The sequence below is a fragment of the Pan paniscus genome, chromosome 17 (genome assembly GCF_029289425.2).
Source record: "Pan paniscus chromosome 17, NHGRI_mPanPan1-v2.0_pri, whole genome shotgun sequence".
Classification (NCBI taxonomy): domain Eukaryota; kingdom Metazoa; phylum Chordata; class Mammalia; order Primates; family Hominidae; genus Pan; species Pan paniscus.
In genome coordinates, this window is record NC_073266.2 from 72,651,900 (window position 1) to 72,662,961 (window position 11,062).

The following is an 11,062-nucleotide window of genomic DNA, read 5'->3' on the forward strand; positions in this document are numbered from 1 at the left end:
AATATCCACAGTTACAGCAAGTCAGTTTTTTTAAGGTTAGCATTTATAGACCCCGAGACATTTAAAACATAAAATTATCAATTTTGAACAAATCAGAAAAACATTTGAATAAGTTATTTGAGAAATAAAAATACTGAGTTAGAACATGACTTTTCAAAAATTACCTGGAGATTTGACTTTTCTCCAAGCAGGTGACCCTGAGATGATTTTTTTTTCAAAAAATTTGGATATAAACACTTACGACTTACAGGTCATTCGTGAGGCAAACACACAAAATTTAATAGTCTTTGAATGAAATACATTGCAAGGATTGTAAAGAAAATTAACTTATTTAAAGAGGTGATAAATATTATGCACAATCAGTCCCTCTCGTTTCCAAGTAGTGTTTACCATTTTGTTTAACTCACATCCCTGGAAATAAGTTGGGACTATTTACCAGCCATGATGGACTACAAATATGTGCACACACCCACTCTGCATTTCCTATCAGGGCTTGTTCTGATGGTCGGGGGTTGGGGGGTGACTCTCATGATCCATCAGCAACACTCACTCTAAGAGCCATCTGTCCTTTTGGCCAATGTCTCCCCGTGTCACTTATAATCTATCTTGGTTAGTTCTTGCTGCTATAACTAAGTACCATAGACTGGTTGGCTTATAAACAACAGACGTTTATTTCTCACAGTCCTGGAGTCTGAAAGTTCAATATCAAGGTGCCAGCATTAAGGTCCTCTTCCAGGTTGCAGATTGCTCTCTACTCACTGTGTCCTCACATGGTTAAAAAGAGGGCAATAGTGCTTTCTAGGGTCTCTTTTATAAGGGCACTAATCCCATTCATGAGGGCACCACCCTTATTACTTTATCACTTCCCAAAGGCCCCACCTCTGACTACCATCCCAATTAGAGGTTAGAATTTCAACATATGAATACAGGGGGGACACAAGCACTCACTCTATAACATCATCCCAAACAAACGCCCGAGGTGGGTTACAGGTGATCCTTTTCTGGAGGCTCTCTGAAGCCATCTGCTAATGCACTCAGGTGAAGAAAGGAATGACTGGGACTCTCAAGGCTTCCCTGAGTCCATTTATAAAAACCTTCACTGTGAACCTTACCTGCAAGTTGCTTGGCCCACGCATTGCAAGGCCCAGCCTTCATAGAGAGACATCATGGAAAGTAAAAGTTGTATTCACATTTCTCTCCATTACAAGTTGTTATTGTAGCTTGTTATAAGCTACCATAACAAGTTGAGCTTCATTTTATCATCTGAAAAATGGGATAATAACTCATATATTAAAGAGTTCTTCTGAAGACTAAGTGGGATAATATTTATGAAAGCACAAAATAGGAAGTATCTGGCATATGATAGATGTGTAAGAAATGCAACATTCTTTCTTTTAGTCAATGGTAGATAGTTTTCCAACAATCCCCAACTTTCTTTCAGTGACTTAATTTTTTTCAGGCTCCTCTAAAAAGTGCTCACAATCAACACTACTAAAATCATGCAGTATCAGAGCTAGAAGAGCCATCAGACACAGTGTAATCTTGCCCCACCCTATGCATTTGCTCCTATCCACACATCTTGCTCAGGGAGTGTGAAGGAAACTAATCTGGAGGCTGATACAACATTTGCCCCTCTTTATAATTTTTTTAATGATTTGAATAAACTCAAGCATTAATCAAGATAGAGGAGCATAGCTCATCAGTATAAGCTTCATGTATGGTTTCTTATAAGGGAGCTAGTATTTATTGAATACCTACACATCCAAATGGTTGTTTGGTTGTTTACCCATCCAAATCTCATATTTAATTGTATTATAGCTCCCATAATCCCCCTGTGTCATGGGAGGGACCCAGTGGGAGGTAACTGAATCATGGGGGTAAGTTTTTCCCATGCTGTTCCTGTGATAGTGAATAAGTCTCATGACTTATTTGGTTTTATAAAGGTCAATTGGTTTTATAAAGGGCAGTTGCCCTGTTCACACTCTTGTCTGCCACCATGTAAGACATACCTTTGCTCCTCCTTCTGCCATGATTGTGAGGCCTCCCCAGCCATGTGGAACTGTGAGTCCATTAAACTTCTTTTTCTTTATAAATTACCCAATCTTGAGTATTTCTTCATAGCAGTAAGAAAATGGACTAATACACCTACTATGTACCAAGTACTAAATCTTTGTCATCCTTTATAAGCATCAGGACACCCTTTTTACAAATGTTACATATCTTCTGTTGTTTTGTTTTGTTTTGTTTTGTTTCATTTCGTACCTATAAGAACACAGTGGTCATGTGGTCAGTAAGTGACAGAGCCAGGTTCAAACCCACATATGTATGACCCAAAACCTGTATTCTTTTCACATCCCTCATGGCAGAGCAATGGCAGAGCAATAACTCTCAGGGATAGATAGATGAGCATAGAAACAAAAATGGAAGTAGAAGGTTCGAAAGTAATAAAGGTAACAACTACCAATGATAGGCATGCGGATAATAGCTTTAGGGTGTGTTGTTTCAGGAACTATGAGGATAATTTGGAGAAGATAGAGTTCTTATCAGAAACCAAACCATCCATGAGTGGAAAACAAATCCTGAACTTTGCTAACCCTGAACAGAATACAAAGGTACAGAGAAATAAACATAAACACATAAGAAAGGAGACAGAGCATTTACGGAATTAAAACCAGATTGGTAAATAAATAAATAAAACCAGATTGGTTTGCAAGAAGGATGTACGCTGTATGCAGAGCTACTCTTAATGGAAGCAAATCAATTCTCTTATTACAACGTTGTTGGGAGGAAAAGATGAAATGTTCTCTGAGAACCCTTTGAAGGGGAAAGCTCTATAAAATGTACTGATTCATTAGTTTATTGAAGAGCGCTCTGGATTGAGAATCAGGGAGATGGAGATCTAAGCCCTCCTGTCCGCTTGGCCTCAAACTTGATGTGTGACCTCGGGTCACGCACTTAAATTTTGTAGTCCTTAATTTCATCAATAGCACAATTCAGAGTTTGAACAAAGTGGTCCCCTACAGCTGTAAAATTTTGTCCCAGTTACTTATATTATTATCCCAGTTACTGCTGCCTGAAAGACACATACATCTAAGGAATCCCTGTGCCCCTGGATTCCAGGGTGATTGAGAGCCAGTGCCGAGGTTTGTTCCCTCAGCATTGTTCCAAGCAAGTTCTAAATTTGCACATTGTACAGAATCATAAGCGAGCACACACACACAGAGAGAGAAAGACAGATGGCAACAAACAAACTTGCTAACCTTTAAAAAGACTCCAGTCTGGCTACCCCAGCAGTCTAGTGGCAAGGATCTGTGCCCAGAGGAGCAGAGACAGGTGAAGAACTCCCAGGCTGCAGGGCTCAGGTGCTGAACATGCAGCAAGCTTTGCCCCCTGCCTGGAAAAGAGCAGCCTTGTTCCTCCTTAGCAACTGCCTCAGCTCACTGGGGTCTGTGAGCAACAGGAGCCTGAAGGAAGACCCCGTTTTCTCTTGTTCCAGGATTATTAGGGGCCAAGGAGCTTCTGTGAAAATTTGGAAGAGAAAGGAATCCCAAATAAGAATTTGAAACAGACTTATTTTATTTGTTTTGTGAAGTCCCAGTCTGTTGATGGGTTTTCGTGGTGTCTATATAGTCGGGTGATTGCTAAGTAAAGAGGTCAGGAATCATGCCCCTAAATAAAGCATCTTCCTCTGCAGGATCGGGTCCTTGAGGGTCTGTTCATTTCTGTTGAGCAAAATCTTCTAGGAATTTGCCTCAAGGAAAGAATTATTAAACATTGGATTCTGGCTGGCACAGCGGCTCATGCCTGTAATCCCAGTGCTTTTGAAGGCCAAGGCAGGAGGATTACTTGAGCCCAGGAGTTCGAGACCAGTTTGGGCAACATAGTGAAACCCTGTTTCCACAAAAAAATAAAAATAAAAATTAGCTGAGTGTGGTGGTGCACACCTGTAGTCCCAGCTGCTCGGAAGGCTGATGCAGGAGGACCCCTTGAACCCAGGAGTTTGAGGCTTCAGTGAGCTATGATCATGTCACTGCACTCCAGCCTGGGTGACAAAGTGAGACCCTGTCTCTAAAACAAATGAACAAAAAAAGGATTCTACAACAAGATGGACTGGGTATGTGCTATGGGTTGAATTGTTTTCCCCCTGGGAAAAGAAAATGTTGCTGTCCTACCCCCTAGCACCTATGAATGTGACAGTGTCTTATTTGGAAAAAGAGTTGTTGCAGATTTAATCAAGTTAAGATGAGGTTATGGCCAGGTGTGGTGGCTCACGCCTGTAATCCCAGCACTTTGGGAGGTCAAGGTGGGTGGATCACCTGAGGTCAGGAGTTCAAGACCAGCCTGGCCAACATGGCAAAATCCCATCTCTACTAAAAATACAAATTAGCCGGGCATGGTGGCACGCACCTGTAGTCCCAGCTACTCGGGAGGCTGAGGCAGGAGAATCGCTTGAACCTGGGAGACGGAGGTTGCAGTGAGCTAAGATCGTGCCATTGTACTCCAGCCTAGGGGACAAGAGTGAAACTCCACCTCAAAAAAAAAAAATGAGGTTATTAGGGTAGGCCTTAATAATCTGAGATGACTGGCATCCTTATAAGAAGAAGGAAATTTGGATACAGACACAGGGAAAACGCTATGTGAAGACACAGACACATGGAGACACAGAGAAGTCAGCCCTGTGAAGATGGAGGTGGAGGTTGGAGGGATGTGGCCACAACCCAAAGAATGCCTGGGGCTGCCAAAAACTGGAAGAAGCAAGGAGGCCTCCTTCCCTAGAGATTTCAGAAGGAGTACGGCCCTGTAACACCTCGGTTTCAGACTTCTAGCACCCAGAGCAATGAAGAAATAATTTTCTGTGGTTTTAAGCCACCCAGTTTTTGATACTTTGTTATGGCAGCCCCAGGAAATTAACACTATTTATTTTTCAGTTTACCAAATTCTAGCTGTGTGACCTCTGGACAAGTTCCCTAACTTTTCTAAGGGGTCAGAGCCTCATCTGTAAAATGGAAACAATGATAGTACCTGCCTTATAAAGTTGTTATGGAAATGAAATAATAAATTTAGCTAACTGATTTAATAATTAAGTTCACTAAACATGGTATTGCCACATCATAACAGCTTACGTACATGTTTGTAATGGTGACAGTGGTAATGATGAGTTTACATTGTTTCCTTTCAAAAATCGTCAATAATGATAAATCTTCACTTTTTAAACCAAGAAGGCATTTGAAGTATATTGAATTCAGGCTGAATTACATTGTTTTAAAACAAAACCATGAACAGACTTTTATATAGTAAGATTGGGTATGAAAGTGTGAAGGCATTTGAAAAGCCCACAGTGCCAATAAATACAGATCAAAATGGCCTATAACCAAATATATAATTTTTAAAAGAGGCAGTTATACTAGGGAAATTTGTTCTCATGAGTGGTTTTCCCATGTGCTACTCCTGCTTCTGAATTTACAAAAAGGCAGGGCTGCATCTCCTAGGCCAACAGTTAGAGAGAGCAAAGCCTGACCTCGGGAGAAGTTTTGCCCACTGTCCACCCCCACCTTCCATATGGATGTCGCTCACCCTCTATACCTGGTGTCCCTAAAGTCCCTAGAGAAATGTAGAAGCCCAGCAGGTTTAGTTACGGGTGTTAGTGAGAGTGGAAACTGTTTTACTTTAAGTAGCAATGTTTCTTTCTGGTCAAACAGTATTATTTTAATTTTGGTAAGTTCTTTTCTGATTGTTTCAATAATTGAAAAACCTAGTTATGTGTACATTCATTACCTGGTTTGTACAGGTGCTTTGAAAGGGTAAAAGGTTATATCTTCCTTAAGAAGAAATCGTTACTCTAACGCTGCAAGAAGTACATCCTTTTAGGCTGCTCAGCAGGGAAAATTATCTTCAATAAATTACCTCTTGAAAACCACCTTTTCTAAACTCCTCTGTTGAGTGTGAGAGGGACTTAACAGGGATGAGAAGAGTGCCACCCTATTTACAGTCCCCAGGCTGACGCTGGACAGAAAGCAAAACTCTCATCGATTTTCGACTAAGGACACAAAGTGAGAAATTTGAAGTGCTTCCCAAGCTCAACAATTAAACTATGACCAAACGATCACTATTTATTGAGCACTTACTCCATGTTTAGCTCTAAGCTGTGGGCAATATGACTCATGTCTTTTGTGCTTTAAAGAGAAAAATAAATAAGTATTGAGCACATAATATGTTGTGGTTTAATGTCAATCTTTCCACACATATTGTTGTGTGTAATTCTCTCAACATGACATGAAGTATGTATTATAATTCCCATTTTATAGGTACAAATAGAATGCATAATTGTTAGCTCTCCTAAGGCATATTGAGTAACAGATTCAGGATTTGTCTACGAGTCATCACTGTTCCAAGCCCTAGATCTTTGCATGACTTTATACTGCCCAGTCTTGTAAAGTACCCAAGACTTATGCTTTAAGATAGAAAATATAAAATAAGATGCAATGAAGGGTCAGGCTGTGAAATTCCTCCTGTTGAATGCAACAGGGTTTGGAGAAAGGAGAGAACTAGATTAGGTACAGGAGGTGGAAAGGTGCATAACATTGATAGAATTGTGTTTTTCTGTCTAATATCAGGATCAGTCACTTGCTTCCCAAGTCAGCAGGAGGAAAAATAAAGTCTTCTTTTAAAATGCTCGGGATTTTAAGGTAAATCATGGAATAATTTGGAGATCAGAGCATGCTTGTTTACATAAATGTTTATCATCTGTATTTTTAAAAATGTCTAGGCCAAAGGGCTTTGATCTGGTTATGTTGAGAGATAAAGGACAATCTCTATGTTAAAAATTATAACAAAAGTAAGAACACAAGACATGTAGGGAGTCACAGATGAATTTATGTATGTATTTGTTTAATTGATCACTCATTCATTCATGTATTGAAACACATATTTCAGAAACCTCTATTATAAATTTTTGTCATTATTTCCTTTGTTTGGGAATATTTTGAAATCTGTGTTTCAGATTCGGAGTATTTTGAAATTGCAAGCCCTATTTCATATTGTTTATTTTTATTTTTTGTTATATTGTTTAAAATGTTCGTTCAACATAAACCATCAGCAAGATGTCTACATGACTCTGATCTGCTCTGCCAGATATGGAACCCAGGCTCACAGAGGTATTTTCTTAGTAAGGCTTATTTTGAAGAGAAGCCTCAGTCCTCTCTTTTCTTTTTCTCTGTCAATCCTTCAGGCCCCGTGACCCTCAGAAAAAGCTTCATTTAAATTCCCTAGAATGGTACCATATAACATCTATAACAATTTCACAGTTGAAAGATTTAGTAAAGAAATACTCCACACACAAGAATAAAGGAATTCAAAGGTTTTGAAAAGTTACTTTTTAAGGCCTGTTTGTTATTATTAATATTACTAGTTTAATGACAAAGATCATGGGAAAATTTTCACTCTCTGGAACCAAGCCTAGCAACTAAAATGAGCAATGAGACAGATACAGCTACAGCTCAGTACTGCACAGAGGTTGAAGAGCAGAGGTGAGGCAGCTGTTGCTAAAGCTATACCTACTTATGCCTCAATCTTATGTAATAATTAACAGATTCCCATACATCACAAGGCAGGGCTCTCTCCTATTTTTAGATGAGCTTATTAAAATATAGTTTATTGAGGCTTCACTTCAATGTAGAAAATAAAAGCAACTATGTGCTTCTTAGATCTGGCAAGACCAAGACTTTATCCACTTTATCCATGACTTTATCTACTCTGTTGGTTCATTCATTCATTCTTTCAGCCAACAGATATGCATGGAGCACCTCTGCTGAGCTAGGGAGTTGTAAGGCATGGAAGACATATTAGCAGATAAACTCCTCTAGAGGTGGCCAAAGAGTGGATGGAAATAGACACCATCAACAAGATACATTAATATAAGTAATATAAGCCCTTCAGATAACGGTTACTGCTGCAGAGAAAAATAAAATGAAGGAGATTAGAATGGGACATGATTGGTGGAGAGAGGGTTCTCAAGGAAAGCTGTGTGGGAAAGATGACATTTCCTCAAGGACCTCTTTGAAGGCAGTGTCCAGGAGGTGTGAGGAGAACGCCAAGCAGGAGCCTGAGATGGGCGCATGCTTGAAAAGGTTCAGGGGACAGGAAGAAGACCCGTGTGGCTAGAATGGAGTGAGCAAGGGGTCATATCATGGGGCCCTCTAGCTCAGTAGAGGGGAGTGGGCTTTTCCTCTGAGTGAAATGTAAATGGGCTAGGGTTGCCAGGCTTAGCAAACAAAATCCCAGGACACCAGTGAAATTTGAATATCAGATAAGCAATATGGTAGGCAGATGAATGGCCCACCAAAATGCGCATGTTCTAATCTCCAGAACCTATTCCTTTATATGGCATGTGTTCCCTTATATGGCAAGTGGGACTTTGCAGATGCGATTATATTAAGGGGCTAGAAATGAGAATATTATCCTGGATCATCTGGGTGGGCCCAAGGGCATGATACGGGTTCTTAAAATGTGTGTGTGAGAGAGAGAGGCAGAAGAGTGAAGGAGATGTGTTGGTCCAAGCAGAGGTCAGAGTGACTGGATCACTGCCCTTGAAGATGGAGGAAGGTGTCACAAGCTAAGAAATTCATGCTGTCTTTATAAACTGGAAAGGGCAAGGAAAACAATTTTGTCAACACCTTGATTTTAGTGCAATGAGACACATTTTGGACTTCTTGTCTCCAGAGATATAAGACAATACATTTGTAGGGTTTTAAGACACTAAGTTTGTGGAAATCTGTTACAGCAGCAATAGTAAAACAATATAGAAAACAAATAAATTTTAGTGTAAACATGTCCCATGCAACTTTTGAGACATACTCATGCTAAAAAAAATTGCTGATTATTTATGTGAAATTCAAATAACTAGGCATCTCCTATTTTACCTGGCAACTCTATCACAGAGGTTCAGAAGCTTGACACACTCTGAGTTTCATGGCAAAAGGATCACTTTGGCTGCTGGTTTGAAAACAAGGAAGGAGGGCAGGGGACGAAGCAGAGAGATCTATCAGGGGGATACTGCAATCATCCAATCATCCAGATGAAACACAGGGGTGGCTTGGATTAGGGTGGCAGTCATGGAGGTGGTGAGAAGCTGTGGATGCATCTGCATATCTTCTGATGGGCTCTCTGCGGAAAATTGCACTGAGGGAAGTGTTTTCACATTGTTACTCCCTTTTGCCCTGCAGCCTTCTATTTCCTAGTATGTGAAATTCAGTCTTGCACCTAAAACATGTATCTCCAGTTACTGAAGCCCAAAAAGAGGAGGAGAGCATCCTGGACACAGAAAACAGAACTAACCCATGGTACTTTCATATGTGCAAGGGGTGGACCATTATTTTCATTCTTTTTCTCTTGTCTCCCGACCCCAACCCCAAGCTTGTGAACCATTAGGGAATGAACACCTGGAGCCCTTATTAATCTGTGAATGTTATTCATCTGTCTAATAAGCAAAACTTTTTTTAAATTCCAAAAGACAGTATTTCTGTTTATAAGGGGTTTCCTTGGTAGAACTACCTCCCCGTTACATGTTAGTCTAATCTACAGCAAAACTTGCTGGCTTTGTCAGATTGTCTGAAGAGCATCCTTCTCTCCTCTGTTCTCTCCTTGAGGATCTTTTTTTCTGACTTTTCCGAAGGCTTAGGAGCCTGAGTGGCCAAAGAGCTAGAGTAAGAATTATTTCATGTTGCCTGCAATTGTTCTCCTGGTGCATTTCACTGGGAGAGTACACTGCATTTTTATTTGCCTCTGTTTTTCATTTCACTCATGCAACTGGACTGTTGGTGACCTCTGTCACCAAGATCCTACTATCCAGGGAAGAGGTGAAGAATCATACGAATGAATTCACTGAGTGGGCTGGGTGAGCACACACAGGTTTCCAGACATCAGCTTTATCAAGGTCTATAGATCTTCCCATTTGAAGAGGACAACGGGCTCAGAAGCAGCTTTTGAAATAGACAAGTGAAGGTTGAGTCTAATCTTGGTCTATTTTGTGGACAGAGAAAATGAATGAGACAGCGGCTGCAATAGGCATTGAAGTGATTCACATATTTTCCCAATTCTATTCCACAAATATTTACAAACGGCCTACTTTGTATAAAGCATTATACCAGTTGTTTAAGAGGTGACTGAGTCATGATCCCATCAGTTTTATACAGAAAGCTTGCAAATTACTAGAATAATCCCTCTATACATACGTGTCTTCATCCTAATCCCTGTTCTCATCTTTAATACTTTTCTCTTATTTATTTTTCTGGAAGATCTGTCAGCAGACCTACAAGTCATGACCCCACTCAGGGCATCCATACAAGAGTACTCCTGTGATACATTCTGAAAGGTGTGCCTAAATCAAACAGATTCTCCAATCCAACAAGATTTTATTACCAGTCAAGTCAGCAACTATAGGACATTTTAAGGTACCCAAAGCTTGGGTACAAATAAAAGGAGGATAGGCAATTTTTTCCCCTTTAGGGACTTGTATTATACCAGAGAGAACAGAATGATCAATAGAATGCAATCACTGGAAATGCACACAGGCAAACACGTTAATTCCAGTCGCTGGAAATGGAAAATGAACGGAAGAGAGGTCAGTGCTACGTGGGGAAACAGGAGAGAGGTTGGAAATGGAGATAAGATGCCTTGTTTTCTGGGGCCAACCAGTACCCTTCAGATGTTCAGCCAAAGAACTTACTTGGACATCTCCCTGACTGTGAGTTGTTGAGTTGGTTGAACCTTCATTTGCATTGCTGCCTAGGAGAGGTTATGTCTGAAATAAACTAGTGGTCTCTGGGAAGTCTCATTGTGTGTGCTGATCTTCCCTGGGAGTGCTCTTGACAGTATCCGTTCACAAGTAACACCCCCACAGGTCACATAACAAACCCAGTCACAAGTCATGAATTTTGGCTTTCTGATACAACCCCGGTGCTAACATTTCATTTCTAGCCATTTACTTAAAACCCTGAAAAGGGCTCAAATCATCACAGCACTTAACCATGTATTTTTTGAAAAAGGGTTCCCTCCCCAGGTCTGT